The sequence below is a fragment of the Schistocerca nitens genome, chromosome 9, assembly GCF_023898315.1.
Source record: "Schistocerca nitens isolate TAMUIC-IGC-003100 chromosome 9, iqSchNite1.1, whole genome shotgun sequence".
NCBI classification, from domain to species: Eukaryota; Metazoa; Arthropoda; class Insecta; order Orthoptera; family Acrididae; genus Schistocerca; species Schistocerca nitens.
Window position 1 is genome coordinate 363,181,102 of NC_064622.1, and position 19,126 is coordinate 363,200,227.

Below are 19,126 nucleotides of genomic sequence, written 5' to 3' on the forward strand. Positions count from 1 at the left end.
GTGCACCGCCGCCGTCAGTGTCAGCCAGTTTGCCGTGGCATACGGAGCTCCATCGCAGTCTTTAACACTGGTAGCATGCCGCGACAGCGTGGACGTGAACCGTATGTGCAGTTGACGGACTTTGAGCGAGGGCGTATAGTGGGCATGCGGGAGGCCGGGTGGACGTACCGCCGAATTGCTCAACACGTGGGGCGTGAGGTCTCCACAGTACATCGATGTTGTCGCCAGTGGTCGGCGGAAGGTGCACGTGCCCGCCGACCTGGGACCGGACCGCAGCGACGCACGGATGCACGCCAAGACCGTAGGATCCTACGCAGTGCCGTACGGGACCGCACCGCCACTTCCCAGCAAATTAGGGACACTGTTGCTCCTGGGGTATCGGCGAGGACCATTCGCAACCGTCTCCATGAAGCTGGGCTACGGTCCCGCACACCGTTAGGCCGTCTTCCGCTCACGCCCCAACATCGTGCAGCCCGCCTCCAGTGGTGTCGCGACAGGCGTGAATGGAGGGACGAATGGAGACGTGTCGTCTTCAGCGATGAGAGTCGCTTCTGCCTTGGTGCCAATGATGGTCGTATGCGTGTTTGGCGCCGTGCAGGTGAGCGCCACAATCAGGACTGCATACGACCGAGGCACACAGGGCCAACACCCGGCATCATGGTGTGGGGAGCGATCTCCTACACTGGCCGTACACCACTGGTGATCGTCGAGGGGACACTGAATAGTGCACGGTACATCCAAACCGTCATCGAACCCATCGTTCTACCATTCCTAGACCGGCAAGGGAACTTGCTGTTCCAACAGGACAATGCACGTCCGCATGTATCCCGTGCCACCCAGCGTGCTCTAGAAGGTGTAAGTCAACTACCCTGGCCAGCAAGATCTCCGGATCTGTCCCCCATTGAGCATGTTTGGGACTGGATGAAGCGTCGTCTCACGCGGTCTGCACGTCCGGCACGAACGCTGGTCCAACTGAGGCGCCAGGTGGAAATGGCATGGCAAGCCGTTCCACAGGACTACATCCAGCATGTCTACGATCGTCTCCATGGGAGAATAGCAGCCTGCATTGCTGCGAAAGGTGGATATACACTGTACTAGTGCCGACATTGTGCATGCTCTGTTGCCTGTGTCTATGTGCCTGTGGTTCTGTAAGTGTGATCATGTGATGTATCTGACCCCAGGAATGTGTCAATAAAGTTTCCCCTTCCTGGGACAATGAATTCACGGTGTTCTTATTTCAATTTCCAGTAGTGTAGTTCCCACTTCTCACTATCATGCAACACTGGTGGAACAACATCATTATGTAAAACTCAGTACTGCGTTTAGGGACTGTCTTGTTCTCTTCTCACTACGTGTACCTTGACACATTCTACAGTACATCACTTACACATCCTGTCATATTTTTTGTGCGATTTCGCAGCCAAAACACCTAACTCTTGTTATCTGTTCTAAAGTCGCATAGTCATACGAATCATCTATCGAATGTAATGTAACTTTTTCTTCACCGTGGCAGGGTCTTATTTTTCATCGTTGATGTTTCACAGTTGTACTGTGACTTCAGGAATGATTCGTAGCAGATGGACGAACTTCTACAAGTCATCCTCTGAATCTGGCAGCGAATAGAAAGATATTTATTGCCCTGCTCTGAGATGCATGAATTGATCCCCCATTCCTCAGGTATCTCCATGAACATATAGCGTAAGTAGTAGCTAATGGGACGCCGTTGTGATGTTAATTATAAACTAGCCGCCTGTTCCAACCATCACTTCCCTACGACTCCACCAACGTTAATTTATCAGCTCTGTGTTTGTGCACGTGACTGTAGTAAAATGGATGAATTGTTATTAAAATCTCATGGTAAATAATTTATTGCACATTCAGTCCATACTAGGCATTCAACCGAGTTTTATTTTTTTAAATAATCAATTAAACATGGATTTCAGTGACATCCAAAATTTTTCCGGTTACTGTGTCAAACCACAAATACTGCTGATTTGATACTGCACATGTTCGATTTCCATTATTTTTACATGTTACCCACTCTTCATTCGCTACACCAGGACATCGAATTTTTGGATTAAAGCTATTTTGGTAGCAGATTCGACGGTTGCCTTACCTCGTGCTATTTATATACGGGTAGTACCAAATGCGTTTGCAAATTTCGGATAAAGTTTCACCAGGCGTTACAGAGAAACCAGACCCAACGAACCCCTGTTGTAGGGCTGCAATGGTAACCTCTCCACAGTTCATTCTTCCATATAGTTAATAAAAGATGTACTAAATTTAGCTGCATTTTCTCTTCACTTTCTTGAGCTATAGTTATTTTTACAGATCACTTTTTTAATTCGTCGCTACATTTCCTAAATCCTGTTGATATGTGACCTGTAAGGTACTGAGGTATAAGTGTACTAAGTTTGACTGTAATTGTAATATGCTTTCGAGAGTTCTAATCAGCTTCCGTCCTCCCCCATTACCTTCCCCCTCCTGTTAAGGGGAAATGGTGGTGTATTATCACGACAATTATTTTCCAAACTGTACTACATGTCACTTGTGCAGCATGTTAATTTGAGTTTACTGCAGGCCTTCCTGAACGACACCAATTCTCAAACTCCTTTTTTTTCCCACATCCTAGAGTGATAGAGGTGTTTGTGTACGAAACAAATATTTACGGAAAATAAATCATACTTTCACTAATGTTGGTCGCAATTACTATGGATGCACAGAGTTGACTGATGTCATGAGGTACCTCCTAGTATCGCGTCGGACATCCTTTTGTCCGACATAGTGCACCAGCTCGACGTGTCGTCGACTCATTCAGTCGTTGAAAGTCCCTTGCAGAACTACTGATCCTTTAGACCTTTATAGGTGCTGATAATTACGAAACTGTGCCTTTGCAGAAGTTTGTACACGAACTGACCTCTCGATTACGTCCCATAAATATGCGGTGGGATTCCTGTCGGGCGATAGTTCGCTCGAATTGTCCAGACTGTTCTTCAAACCAAACAACAGTTACGGACCGGTGACATGGCGTACTGCTATCGACAAAAATTTCATCGTTGTTTGGGAAGATGACGTCCATGAATGGCTGCAAATAGTCTCTAAGTTGCCGAACATAACAATTTCTAGCCAATTATCCGTTCATCTGGACTAGAGCATGTTGTCCATTCCCTTTAAAGAGAGCCCACAGCATTATGGAGACACCACCAGCTTGCACAGTGTTTTGTTGATTATTTGAGTCGATGGCTTAATGTGGTCTGCGCTACACTAGAACGCTTCCATCGGTTCTTACCATCTGAAATCGGGACTAATGTGACCATGCAACGGTTTTCCAGTCGTGTAGTGCTACGGGTGTGGTCACGAGCCCAGAAGAGCCGCAGTAGACGATGTACTATTAGCAAAGACACACATGTCGGTCGTCTGCTGCCCATTGACACCAAACGGAAGCAATCGCCATACGACCCATACTGATTTCTGTGACTATTTCAAGCTGTGTTGCTTATCTGATAGCAGTAACACCTCTATGCAAAGGTCGCTGCTCTCGGTCGCTAAGTGAAAGTCATCGGCCACTGCATTGTCTGTGGTGAAAGGTAAAGCCTGTAATTTGGTATTCTTGGCTCACTATTGTCACAGTGTATGTTGGAATATTGAATTCCATAACGATTTCCGAAATGAAATGCGTATGTTAATTCCCGTAGTTGGTCATAATCACATCGGAAACCTTTTCACACGAACCACCTGATTGCAAATGGGAGCTCCGCCACTGCACTGCCCTCTTTACCTTGTGTGCCTGATCCTACAGCCATCTGTATATCTGGATATCGCTATCCCATGACTATTTCCACCTCAGTCTATAGTATACTGATTTATACTCCATTACTATTATCATTAAATTGTTCTGCTTCTATTCATTGTATTTAGTGGCATATTTAATTAATGTTGGCATGGACGCATGAAACTTTATGGGATAGTTTTTCCAACACTCTATAACCCTATTAATGAATAATTATTGAGGATAATCAGTAGCGATCAGGGCAGCAGACCAAAAATGTCCGAAGAGCTTAAAAGAACGGCTATTATAAGAGACATGGTCCGCGAAGAAAAGAGAAAAATACGAGGTTCTGACTGTGAGACATAATCGTTGATGGATTGAGCGGCTACGGACAAAAAAATTGAAATTTTGTAAGCAAGGTCGGGGATTGGCTCATGACAGCTAATTTCGTAAAGGTGTCACAGACCTGCGAGTGCGGAAGTGCGGCCGTTTCTATCGAACGAAATGCGAAAACGGACGTATAGTGGGAGAGAGTTTCTGTCTGCTGCCACACAATAAGAGAGAACCGAGCAGTATTGGTTAACTAAGGCGGAAGGAAAACTATTGTAACTGTTACAAACATTTTATCGATCGAAACTCTGAAAGTGTTCTGCCGCTGGCTAGCGAGATTCCGGCGCTGGCAAAACGAGCTAGATTTTGTGAAGGACAGGTGGAAGATAGTTCGTCTCAGGGCATGATACAGTACACTATCCCATCCTAGATCTTCAGGGAGAGATGACTACGCTTCAGTACTACAGGGGTGATGACTTCAGAAGCGATCACATATGCCAGGGCTGTACTTAAAATTCTCATGCTCTACTACAGCCATCCTCTGCACTGCGTACCTCGTAACGAGATGGTCGCGATGTTATTTGTTTTATCCAGAGAAAACCTCTGAATTAATTCATAAGTCAGGTAGTAGCACGAAATATGCGCTTAGGCGAGAGGACTGCTGCATGAACGTACTCTCCTGCTCTCTTTAGGCTATCAAAATTGGTAATTTTCGCAGACACAGTTTTTGTATAATTTCTATCGCAACAGCGCAACAGCGCAATTCAGAGAATGCCCAGGAAGCAAAGGCAGTTGCACTCGCGGTACAAGAAAGATCGGGAGAATGACAGGCAAAAGTTAGTAGAGATTCGTGCTGCTCTAAAAAGAGCGAAGCGCGAAGCAAAAGATCTCGCTGAAAACCAAAGGAAATTCTGGTCTTACGTAAAATCGGCAAGCGGGTCGAAGGCTTCCATCCAGTCACTCACTGATCAGTCTGGCCTGGCAACGGAAGACAGCAAAACGAAAGCTGAAATTTTAAATTTATCATTTGAGAAATTTTTCACGCAGGAGGATCGTATAGACACACCGCCGTTTGAGTCTCGTACATATTCCCGCATGGAGGACATAGTGATAAACATCCCTGGGGTTGTGAAGCAGCAGATTGGGTTGAAAATAAATAAATCAATCGCCAGATCCTGACTGGATTCCAGTTCGGTTTTACTGCATTGGCTCCTTACTTAGCTTGCATTTATCGCGAATCTCTTGCCCAACGTAAAGTCCCGAGCGACTGGAAGAAAACGCAGGTGACGCCTGCATACAAGAAGGGTAGAAGGACGGATCCTCAAAATTACAGACCAATATCCTTAACATTGGTTTGTTGCAGGATTCTCGAACATATTCTCAGTTCGAATATAATGAATTTCCTTGAGACAGAGAAGTTGCTGTCCATGCATCAGCACGGCTTTAGAAAGAATCGCTCCTGCGAAACACAACTCGCCCTTTTTTCACATGATATCTTGCTAACCATGGATGAAGGGTATCAGACGGATACCATATTCCTTGACTTGAGGAAAGCGTTTGACTCGGTGCCCCACTGCAGACTTCTGAGGTTCGAGCACATGGGATTGGTTCCCAAGTATGTGAGTGGCTCGAAGACTTCTTAAGTAATAGAACCCAGTACGTTGTCCTTGATGGTGAGTGTTCATCGGAGGTGAGGGTATCATCTGGAGTGCCCCAGGGAAGTGTGGTAGGTCCGCTTTTGTTTTCTATCTACATAAATGATCTTTTGGATAGGGTGGACAGCAATGTGCGGCTGTTTGCTGATGATGCTGTGGTGTACTGGAAGGTGTCGTCGTTGAGTGACTGTAGGAGGATACAAGATGACTTGGACAGGATTTTTCATTGGTGTAAAGAATGGCAGCTAACTCTAAATATAGATAATTGTAAATTAATCCGGATGAATAGGAAAAAGAATCCTGTAGTGTTTGAATACTCCATTAGTAGTGTAGCGCTTGACACAGTCATGTCGATTAAATATTTGGGCGTAACATTGCAGAGCGGTATGAAGTGGGACAAGCATGTAATGGCAGTTGTGGGGAAGGCGGATAGTCGTTTTCGGTTCACTGGTAGAATTTTGGGAAGATGTGGTTCATCTGTAAAGGAGACCGCTTATAAAACACTATTACGACCTATTCTTGAGTACTGCTCGAGCGTTTGGGATCCCTATCATGTAGGATTGAGGAAGGACATAGAAGCAATTCAGAGGCGGACGGCTAGATTTGTTACTAGTAGGTTTTATCATCACGTGAGTATTACGGAAACGCTTCAGGAACTCAGGTGGGAGTCTCTGGAGGAAAGGAGGCGTTCTTTTCGTGAATCGCTAATGAGGAAATTTAGAGAACCAGCATTTGAGGCTGATTGCAGTACAATTTTACTGCCGCCAACTTACATTTCGCAGAAAGACCACAAATATAAGATAGGAGAGATTAGGGCTCGTACAGAGGCATATAGGCAGTCATTTTTCCCTCGTTCTGTTTGGGAGTGGAACAGGGAGAGAAGATGCTAGTTGTGGTACGAGGTACCCTCCGCCACGCACCGTATGGTGGATTGCGGAGTATGTATGTAGATGTAGATATCGCCAATACATCCACTCGTGCCAAGGGCTTTTGTACAAGTTTGTATTGTTTATTCAGTACCTGGAATCACATTAATGCACCTAGCAATAAAGCGGATTGTTATAGTGACCTTTAGATTCATTTAATAGCTTGGTGGAATGCTTGATGGTTATCTGTGACTTGTGGTGCCCATTTTTCACGTTCCGTTGTCCCACCCCGGTTTAATACAGCTATTTAATTAGTTGGTCGTAGCTTTTTCATTTCACATGATCTCATGGGGAGGAATTTGCTCATTGTATAGATCGTAGAGTTCAGATCTCGTAGCACCTCAGGAGTATGCTAAATGCTTAAGCGACACGTCACAGAAAATAATAAAAATACCCTCTGCCCACCAAAAGCGAAACACCGCCAACAGTGCGGGCAGCAAACGTGGAAGTGACATGTGATATGCAAATGATAAGCATTCTGTAATAAGGGAAAATGCGCAGTGTGTTTCTCATTCAGGAACCACATTTGAATGATTCTTGTTTGTGATCGCGTAAAGTGTTATAAGTATAAGCGTGTACCAGTAGGAGTCAGAATTCGGGAGTGGAAGGATCGAGGCTTATCACGACTGCGGTTTATGGCTGACCCTTGGTCAAATTCAGACGGCTGTAGTGTGAACTTGGAATCGATGAGTTCAGGAGGATTTTGCTCAGAGCCGTGCAGGATATTAAGAGCCACATGAGACTAGCGTCTTAGATGACCGACAAATTATTCACTCACATGTGCAACCCTGTCAAGTGGGTCTGGAAATAAACTTGTTTACAGAAATACAAATATGGTTACCGACAGTGTCACGAAGCCTGTAATACTACGGATGATCATTGTTGCGACTTTTCTTGACGCTGTAGCAGAGGCGAGCCGACAAGATTGCACTGGAGTGGCAATACATTATCATTTCTGACGAGTTTGTTCTGTGCACAAAATAACGATTGGGTTACTTCTTGGGTCGTGGCATGGGGAGGCATACGGGATGTCTTCATTTAGGGCTGGCAGTCATTGAGGTAATTCTAACGGCACTTCAAACGTCAAGGACATCATCACGTGCAGCCTCTCCGCTGATAACAAAAGATGCAAGAGTGCATTTTCCATCGTCGTATGATGCCGGGCCTGATGGCATGGCGGTAAAGCACGTACCTGGGATCTAATTAGATCAAGGAAATTTTCATTCTCCCTTTAATCTACACTTCTTCTCTTAACGATGCGAGGAGTCACTACGGACAACACGTGGCTAGGGCTCCAAGTTAATCTGTAGGTCCACCTTATCCATTTGGATGAGTGGGATAAAAGTGGGCTCAATTGAAAGGCTTGCATCTAATTTACTGTTAATATTGTCATACGGTCGCAGTACGTAGTGCCATTGGGTACACAATAAGATCACTTCTCCTTCGCAAAGTACGTAATTTGGACAGCATGAGTTACATTTCTGAGGTGTTAAGGGTGGTGACTCTGACCTATCTTTCCGGTCTCTGTGACGTTACCTTTCAACACGATAACGCAACAACACATGCTGCACATGCTGACCTGATCTACGTTGATGCAGATAGTGTTCGACTGTTACCCAGGCTAGAAAGTTCTCCTAATATCTGACAGCAGAAGTAGCTATGTACAGAATGATGCTGAAAGCAAGAAGCACTGTTTTCAATGGAGAACCATGGTTCTTACCCAGGATAACCATCGTATGATGGTCACCCGGGTAGTGGTCCCATTCTTTCGATATTTGGGAGAAACACAGCATGATTACTGCTTGGGTCATGGGATGGGGAGCCATCGGGTATGACTTCGTCTGCGGCTGGTTGTCATTTGGGTACGTCAACGATATCCTCACGTGCTGCCTCTCATGTGGCACTATAGTGGTGCCATTTTCCAACAGGGCAATTCTCGTCCAGTCGACATAACTCTGCGTGGTGTTGCGGTACTGACGAATAAAGCAATATCCCTAGATCGGTCCCTGAGAGAGCATGTGGAGGATCAACTCGTATGAGAACTCTGCAGTGTGCCAATATCCAGGATGTGAAAGACACCTTGCCTCAGGGGAGGATAAAATGGGCTTTGGCACCATTCCCACCGAATCATTGCATGTATTGAAGCCAGAGAAGGTGTCACGTCCTACTGTTAAATGGACTCCTAATACTAACTATTTTTTTTGTAACTATGTTTTCAGCTTTTAATGGCCGAAATAATGTCAAGTACCTGTCAAACCGTGAAGTATTGTTTCGTTTTCTCCTCCAGTTCTAGGTGCTTCACAACTTCTGCCAGGCGTGGTACATTACTCAACGTGTGTACAAATTTAATCATGTATTCTTCTTACCATATTATATTGACCCAATAAATAATATGTTGTTATTAGTTAACTTTCTTGATGTTGCAATTATAATGCCCAGAAATGCGAGGAAAATGGACGTAACGAAATTTAGCGAGTATGAAGTGACATGATGACCGACAGAACGCGTTATCCTGACGAAGTTGTTCCGTCTGCCTATACCGGGAGAGTGAGTTACGAGGAGAGCTGGCAGGGAGTGAGACGCCTGACCTCGCCGGCACGCCGTAAATCAGGGCTCCGCTGCCGCTGCCGCAGCCGCAGCAGGTACGTGCGTGGCGCGCGCGGCGGGCCTGCCTCGCCTGCTGCGGAAGGGGACTGGCGCCACACAAAAAGCACAATTTGGCGCCGCGCTGGCGCCAGCTCCGGCGCCCGAGTATCGCCGACGTCACGGCTCGCGCGTCGGAGATTTCCCGATCCAATTCTGGAGTCGCCGCGCCGTGAGAGCGGCGAACTGGGACTGCTCTCCTGCGGAAGACGCGCTAAGCGGATATATCACCCCTCCCCGCCCCGCCTTTCATCGCAAGCAGTTGATTCGCAGCCGAAAGGCGCGGAGAATTCTTCGTGTTGCTATTGTCCTCCTGACGCAATGTGACTTACGGGTACGGCGATAATCTCAGTTATACAAAATCTAAGGTTATTAGACAAATGAGGTAATCTTTTCTGAACAAGTGAAAGCTTACCACGTACTTTAAACTGAACCTGAGTGTTCGCATAAGATCATTAACTTGGTTTCTGTCCTGAAACCTACCCCCATAGGAGACCCATTATTAGCACAACGTTGTGAAACCTCCTGCAGTTACAAACACTCAGAAAACCAATTCTGAGCCAGCCTCGCCTCTAAGATCTAGGCTATAAATTTTTACGTACACAACTTGAGTGAATAACACGATTTTTAAGGCCCTGGCTGCAGATCCTAAAGTGGAGATTTACAGAAAGAATATTTTAATATGAATGGAAGGTGTCTAACAGAAACAATCTTTCAATTAACAAATCAATTTATTCAGTAAACATCTTCAAATACACTCCTGCAAATTGAAATAAGAACACCGTGAATTCATTGTCCCAGGAAGGGGAAACTTTATTGACACATTCCTGGGGTCGGATACATCACATGATCACACTGACAGAACCACAGGCACATAGACACAGGCAACAGAGCATGCACAATGTCGGCACTAGTACAGTGTATATCCACCTTTCGCAGCAATGCAGGCTGCTATTCTCCCATGGAGACGATCGTAGAGATGCTGGATGTAGTCCTGTGGAACGGCTTGCCATGCCATTTCCACCTGGCGCCTCAGTTGGACCAGCGTTCGTGCTGGACGTGCAGACCGCGTGAGACGACGCTTCATCCAGTCCCAAACATGCTCAATGGGGGACAGATCCGGAGATCTTGCTGGCCAGGGTACTTGACTTACACCTTCTAGAGCACGTTGGGTGGCACGGGATACATGCAGACGTGCATTGTCCTGTTGGAACAGCAACTTCCCTTGCCGGTCTAGGAATGGTAGAACGATGGGTTCGATGACGGTTTGGATGTACCGTGCACTATTCAGTGTTCCCTCGACGATCACCAGTGGTGTACGGCCAGTGTAGGAGATCGCTCCCCACACCATGATGCCGGGTGTTGGCCCTGTGTGCCTCGGTCGTATGCAGTCCTGATTGTGGCGCTCACCTGCACGGCGCCAAACACGCATACGACCATCATTGGCACCAAGGCAGAAGCGACTCTCATCGCTGAAGACGACACGTCTCCATTCGTCCCTCCATTCACGCCTGTCGCGACACCACTGGAGGCGGGCTGCACGATGTTGGGGCGTGAGCGGAAGACGGCCTAACGGTGTGCGGGACCGTAGCCCAGCTTCATGGAGACGGTTGCGAATGGTCCTCGCCGATACCCCAGGAGCAACAGTGTCCCTAATTTGCTGGTAAGTGGCGGTGCGGTCCCCTACGGCACTGCGTAGGATCCTACGGTCTTGGCGTGCATCCGTGCGTCGCTGCGGTCCGGTCCCAGGTCGACGGGCACGTGCACCTTCCGCCGACCACTGGCGACAACATCGATGTACTGTGGAGACCTCACGCCCCACGTGTTGAGCAATTCGGCGGTACGTCCACCCGGCCTCCCGCATGCCCACTATACGCCCTCGCTCAAAGTCCGTCAGCTGCGCATACGGTTCACGTCCACGCTGTCGCGGCATGCTACCAGTGTTAAAGACTGCGATGGAGCTCCGTATGCCACGGCAAACTGGCTGACACTGACGGCGGCGGTGCACAAATGCTGCGCAGCTAGCGCCATTCGACGGCCAACACCGCGGTTCCTGGTGTGTCCGCTGTGCCGTGCGTGTGATCATTGCTTGTACAGCCCTCTCGCAGTGTCCGGAGCAAGTATGGTGGGTCTGACACACCGGTGTCAATGTGTTCTTTTTTCCATTTCCAGGAGTGTAGAATAGGTTATGGAAGAGTGTGAAGGTTTACCAACTCTGTATGTATAGGAATCTAATTAGTGAGTTTCTATCCATTTGCAGAATTTCTTGACTCAGTGATAAAAGTATGCTCTCGTAACGGAATTATCAGTCTGAACGTAAATCTCAGAGTTCGTCAACCCTAAATGAAAACAGTTACTGTCAACCCGCTGGTTAATCAAGAAGTCCAAACACTCAATATAGCAGTTGTGGACCTGAGAAAGACGTAGTACAGATGTCTGAAGCGAGGACCAAGGAATGCCCTATCATTCCGAAACAGCTACCTACGCTTACCATAATAATTCATGAACATTTGTGGTGAATGCCGCACCTGTTGCACGAATGGCTCTGTCATAGAGAAACCAAGGGCGCTTGCTGCTCTCGCAATTCTGGATCACATTTTTCTCTTAGTGTGTGCCCTGATCTCCATCTCCAACGTACGTGGCTGATGTTCACAAGACGTGCACAGCGCCACTTCCCTTCCGATGTTCTCTCCAATGCACGTAACAATGAACTCTACCAATTTTCACTGATTCCTATGTCCTGCTATCATTTACCACGGAATATTGCAGGTCGCAAATAGCGAAAAATGCGCACACACTGGCCCAATATTGTGGATGCTTCCAGCTCTACGCCAACTACATGGCCAGAAATAGGCCTCCCATTGCTTAAAAAAAAAAAAAAAAAAAAATCCGTCCGCCACAGCTCCATACCGTGACGTCACTGACTAATTTATCAAACGCACAATTTTCTACCCATCAGTTGTCTTACAAAAAAATGGCTCTGAGCACTATGGGACTCAACTGCTGTGGTCATAAGTCCCCTAGAACTTAGAACTACTTAAACCTAACTAACCTAAGGACAGCACACAACACCCAGCCATCACGAGGCAGAGAAAATCCCTGACCCCGCCGGGAATCGAACCCGGGAACCCGGGCGTGGGAAGCGAGAACGCTACCGAGTTGTCTTACAGTTCCTCTGAATAAGGAAAGCAGATCGGAGGCTAGGCCAGTATTTTATGCAAGCCACGTTTCCTTTGTAAAGTGAGCAAAAGTTATCTACAAAAAGCCTTCGGTAAAATATGAGGAAGCCTTCTTCTCCTCATTCTAGCGTGGCGCTGCTGCCACTGTTCGGCCATTGGACATGGCCCAGGTTGTAAAAACACAATATCCAGCAACCCCCTGGCTCATCCCTGGCACCTTGACTTCCACGAAGGCAGACTCATGATCCTCCAGGCAGCGGTGACGGCAAAGAATCGCTTTTTAGTAACATTCTCGTTCCACCTGTCTCTAATCCGTGCTGTGGTTTCCTAAGCACACAAAAGTCTTCCCGAAAAAAAGTCATCCCAGCAAGATGTTACGTGAAAGGAAATGAAAACATGAAGATTGCACTACGTCCAGTCATTGTCATTCGACATACTTATAACAAAAACATTGCCCAAGGAATCCAGATTGTTATCTCCTTCTAATTACCTAATCAATATCGAACTGAATGAACAAGGCATGTGAAATTGCTTACTGCGGTTTAGTGTGGCAACTACTGTTTGATGAAGTTTTGGAGATGGCAAAAGTTTTGCAAACTGGCAAAGGAATAGGAGGCCTCGTTAGAAGTAACACTGCTGGGATTTGAATTTGACTTCAAGCATCGTCCTGTACTACCTCAAGGGTAATAAGCTGATACTTATAGGGTTAACTTGTGAAGGATATATATCTACGTCATTGATAAACTATACTGCTTAGGGACTGTTAATCTATGAGTTCGTGTGGTGGAAGAGGTAAGTTCAGATGATGCCATCTGCACTACCTAGTGCATCGAAATCTGGCGTTCTGTAATCTTACTTGTGGTGCCGCAAAATCCTCACGGAAGATAATTGTGAGCACTGCACATTCATGCTCCGTTATGATTGGATTAATTGCAAAGAAAGTGAATGGAGCATGAGTTATAAAGCAAATTTTAAATATTCACATAAGAAATGGCGAACATTGTGGGGCACTTCATCCAAAATTGGTATAAAAGATTTGTTGCTCTTTTGGAGTAAGTTATAATTGTAAAAGCTCTGTACTTCAATATTTGTTGTGGTGTAAATGGAGTAAAAAGGTTTCTAACCAAAATAGACATGGAAATAAAAGATTTTGTTAGATGTACAATTCGGAGTTTTAAGAAAGTGTCGGCTTGTGTGGGCCGTACAACAAGACAGGCTTTTAAATAAAAACTTGTTAGTGCGTTTCACAAGCAAATTAATATGTTTATATATCAAAACTGCAAGATAATTATAAAAGATCTGACTAAATTTCAGCTTGGGGTTTGCTGAAAGTGGCAGAATGGATGAAGCTTGTGTACTCAGGTTTTCTGTAAGACAGTTCTCGGTGTTTCTTAATAAATTTCCCATACAAAACTTTACCCGCCAGTTTCTTTCCTCTGTTAAATCTAAGAGACAGCTTTACAATTTCTGCCACTAGGCTAATTTTCTAAACTCAGTCTTAGCTCGTGGCATCAACCTAGAATGCAATTCTCTCATGTTCGCTATAAGGACTTTTTCGTAATTTTCCTCAAAAGCTGCTTTGGGAAACCTCTTATGGGATGTTATGAAAGTCAGTTGATCACCTAGAATGATTTAATCTTCTCCGTAGTGAGGTTTTAGGAACATTAGCATGATAGACAGATGCCCTTTCGGTCGTTTAGCCTTCCACATTTTAAACCGCTTGCTTCACTGCGGTCTTGGATCATTCCTATTGCACATTAAAACGTGGTGAGAATAGAATTCGACTTGGGTAAGCGGAGTTTCATTATTACGACACAATCTACATTATGCTACTCAAATATTGCCAGTGTGGCAATATTACTTCTTATCTTTGCTTGCATAAAACTTACAGTGTTCATCAGCTTGGATTATCAATAACAAATAAAATTTGTTAGTGACAAAAACTCAACTGCTATATCACTCAAGTTCTAACAAATGGTGGAGTGACGTATGCGCTTTATTCCAAGCACTTCATGTGTCCACTGTTTTCGAGCAAAACGGAGAAACACCAAGTGGCCCATGCTACTCACCGGTCCGTACTAAATGGCATTTCGCAATAGGGATTTGCGAGAAGTGTTGGAAGTCGTGAACAAAGGAACAGATACGAAATAATAAATTCGTGAAGACCAAACGTATGAAAAATTCAATGTAATTTTTGAAAAACACAACATAAATTAAATTACTCGCCACAGGCAAACACAAGTTGCAGATCAAACTTACAAATTTCTGAAACATGATGAAGTTACAAACAAATATCAGTTAACATGTGTTCTTGTTAAATAGAAAGAGTGAAGAAATGCTTAAGAGAACCATATGAAACAAAATTCAACGCGTAAAGACACACAATTCAGCCTGACCAAGGGCCCCTGCATTACCATCAAGTAAATACAAACACTATTACGTTTCTTGCTGCAATCTCACCGTGTTGTTGAAAGTTCTCTCTTGAATGGGCCCTGCTGGCAAACAGAAGACAAGTGCGTAAAGCGTCACCGTTCAACGTACTGACAAGAATAAGAGTGCTTTGTGCTAGCTCCAAGAGGCGTCCAAACTGAAATATATGTTGAACAGGCATGGTGTCGATTCGCCACCGTATATACACTACTGGCCATTAAAATTGCTACACCAAGAAGAAATGCAGATGATAAACGGATATTCATCGGAAAATGTATAATATATTAGAACTGACATGAGATTACATTTTCACGCAGTGTGGGTGCATAGATCCTGAGAAATCAGTACCCAGAACAACCACCTCTGGCCGTAATAACAGCCTTGATACGCCTGGACATTGAGTTAAACAGATTTTGGATGGCGTGTACAAAAAAAAAAAAAAAAAAAAAGGCTCTGAGCACTATGGGACTTAACATCTGAGGTCATCAGTCCCCTAGAACTTAGAAGTACTTAAACCTAACGAACCTAAGGACATAACACACATCCATGCACGAGGCAGGATTCGAACCTGCGACCGTAGCGGTCGCGCGGTTCCAGACTGAAACGCCTAGAACCGCTTGTCCACACCGGCCGGCGTACAGATACAACTGCCCATGCAGTTTCAACACGATACCACACTTCATCAAGAGTAGAGACTGGCGAATTGTGACGAGCCAGTGGCTCTTCCACCATTGACCAGACGTTTTCAGTTGGTGAGAGATCTGGAGAATGTGCTGGCCAGGACAGCAGTCAAACATTTACTGTATCCAGAAAGGCCCGTACAGGACCTGCAACATGCGGTCGTGCCTTATCCTGCTGAAATGTAGGGTTTTGCAAGGGGTCGAATGAAGGGTAGAGCCACGGGTCGTACCACATCTGAAATGTAACGTCCACTGTTCAAAGTGCCGTCAATGCAAACAAGAGGTGACTGAGACGTGAAACCAACGGCACCCCATACCATCACGACGGGTGACACGCCAGTATGGCGATGATGAATACACGCTTCCAATGTACGTTCACCGCGATGTCGCCAAACACGGATGCGACCATCATGATGCTGTACACGGAACCTGGATTCATCCGAAAAAATGATGTTTTGCCATTCGTGCACCCAGGTTCGTCGTTGAGTACACCATCGCAGGCGCTCCTGTCTGTGATGCAGCGTCAAGGATAATCGCAGCCATGGTCTCAGAACTGATAGTCCATGCTGTTGCAAATGTCGTCGAACTGTTCGTGCAGATGGTTGTTGTCTTGCAAAGGTCCCCATCTGTTGACTCAGGGATCGAGACGCGGCTGCACGATCCGTTACAGCCATGCGGATAAAATGTGTGTCATCTCGACTGCTAGTGATACGAGGCCGTTGGGATCCAGCACGGCGTTCCGTATTACCCTCCTGAACCCACCGATTCCATATTCTCCTAATAGTCATTGGATCTCTACCAACGCGAGCAGCAAAGTCACGATGCGATAAACCGCAATCGCAATAGGCCATAATCCGACCTTTATCAAAGTCGGAAACGTGATGGTACGCATCTCTCTTCGTTGCACGAGGCATCACAACAACGTTTCAGCAGGCAACGCCGGACAACTGCTGTTTGTGTATGAGAAATCGGTCGGAAACTTTCCTCATGTCAGCACGTTGTAGGTGTCGCCACCGGCGCCAACCTTGTGTGAATGCTCTGAAAAGCTAATCATTTGCATGTCACAGCATCGTCTTCCTGTCAGTTAAATTTCGCGTCTGTAACACGTCATCTTCGTGGTGTAGCAATTTTAATGGCCAGTAGTGTATGTACTTTACGTATTAGAGCTTTGAAATAACTGTGTCGCCAGACGAAAATTTTCGCCGGAACGAGACTCGAACCTGGAATTCCCACATTACGCGAGCGTTCGCCTTAACATAGTTTTATTTTTATTTTTATTTTTCAAAGGAACCTGCATGACGCCTTAACAGAGGGTAGAGACAAAGTGGCTGGGGGTCACAACCCGAATCCTGGACACCATGTCCCGTTCCCAATCCCAGAAACCAAGGAAAGCGTCGGGGACGTCGACTAGAGGTACATCTACGATTTATTTATTTACTTTCCTTTTTTATTCATTTTTTGTTAGTTTTTTTAAAGTATCATTAATACTACCGAGAATAGCAGCGGAGAGACGTAACTAGGAGGAGGGCGCGGCAAGATGCTAGACAGAGTAAGATTATTGACAAATAGTTTTTCGGAGAAGAAAATTCTGATGATCAGAGATTGTACCTGTGGTGTCACCGCCAGACACCACACTTGCTAGGTGGTAGCTTAAATCGGCCGCGGTCCATTAGTACATGTCGGACCCGCGTGTCGCCACTGTCAGGATCGCAGACCGAGCGCCACCACAAGGCAGGTCTCGAGAGACGTACTAGCACTCGCCCCAGTTGTACGACGACTTTGCTAGCGACTACACTGATCGAAGCCTTTCTCTCATTTGCCGAGAGACAGTTAGAATAGCCCTCAGCTAAGTTAATGGCTACGACCTAGCAAGGCGCCATTTGTACCATTGCATGTATCTCAAGATAGTCTCACTTGTATCATCAAGAATGCTGTATACCAAAGGACGATATAAAAGTTAAGTGTTCTAGTAGCTACGTTCTTTTCTTTATCACATTCATCACGTATCCTGTTCCAGACTTCGCGCCAGTCGGCGTGTGTGTACGTGTGCCCTTTCGGCTACCCGTCTCTGTGGACTGGCTGCCTTGTCAGTCCACTACAGTACCGGTTCTAAGAGAGGAAGAGGCTGGGATCAATTACTCCTGGCAGGAACACCCCAGCTTTGGGGTTGGTTAAGGAGGACGTCACAAAAAAGGAAGCTAAACTGTCTGTGGTTGGGGGTTTGGGACAGCTGCACAATGGTGTTCATTAAGGAAGTGCCAAAAATCAAGAATATTTTTCTCGTCGCCAACAAACAAGCAGTAAACTGCCGACACCTTCAGCTATCCGAACACGTCTCTCGTCCGGCATAAACCCCTATATGTCGCACACTACAGATTAGTGTCCCATGTCCATTATTCCTCTTCGTTAACGGCCCTCTTTTATTCTTCCGGAAGGTCGGACATCAATGTGCATCTGTAGTGAAAACTCGATGTGCCCTCAGGACCATGTTGTATAGGTATGGTGTCTGTTCTTTCGGACATGTAGGGTACATGGGCACGGGACACTACTCTGTTATGTGCGGCAACAGCATCTGGAGATTTCGGTCGGTCGGGAGACGTGCTCGGATACCTGAACGGTTAACACGACCGATCACGTAAAGCGCCCCTTCCGGCATAAATTTTCATGTGGCACCACTGAGTTATTTGAATGTCCCATTGCAAAAAGTTAGAAGTCTCTTTGGTCAAGTACGAATTACATGTGCCCTGCACTATGACTGGCCTGCACAGGTCGAAGCTTCCGTGAGCCCCTAAGACATACCTGCCAAATCCTTTTCAGAAAGTGGACCGGCTGTGGTCGGACCGCCCTTTGAGTTGACAACTGGCTTCTGCATGGCGCAAGAGTACGCAATCTGAAAGACGTTGTAGTGAAAGTGGAAGTGTTTCACAGAATGTCGTAATAATTAAGTAGACAGTGTAAAGCTGTATTCTTACAAATGCAGCACATCTTACAAGTCTGTACCCCAATTCAAAGCCGGCCGCGGTGGTCTCGCAGTTCTAGGCGCGCAGTCCAGAACCGTGCGACTGCTACGGTCGCAGGTTCGAATCCTGCCTCGGGCATGGATGTGTGTGATGTCCTTAGGTTAGTTAGGTTTAAGTAGTTCTAAGTTCTAGGGGACTAATGACCACAGCAGTTGAGGCCCATTGTGCTCAGAGCCATTTTGAACCCAAAAATGGCTCTGAGCACTATGGGACTCAACTGCTGAGGTCATTAGTCCCCTAGAACTTAGAACTAGTTAAACCTAACTAACCTAAGGACATCACAAACATCCATGCCCGAGGGATTCGAACCTGCGACCGTAGCGGTCTTGCGGTTCCAGACTGCAGCGCCTTTAACCGCACGGCCACTTCGGCCGGCATTTTGAACCCAATTCAAAGTATAACGATTAACATTGACCAGCACTTATGTTCGATTATATACGTACTTCACATGCATAGTTTCGCGGAACTTTCAAGCAGTATAATTAGCACTCCGT

General features: G+C 46.0%; 1 protein-coding gene across 1 annotated transcript in view; it reads left to right on the forward strand.

Annotated features, from left to right (window-relative positions):
• LOC126204242 (hemicentin-2-like) overlaps positions 1-19,126 on the forward strand; it is a 308,103-nt gene that overhangs the window by 46,563 nt on the left and 242,414 nt on the right. The window lies entirely within an intron of this gene.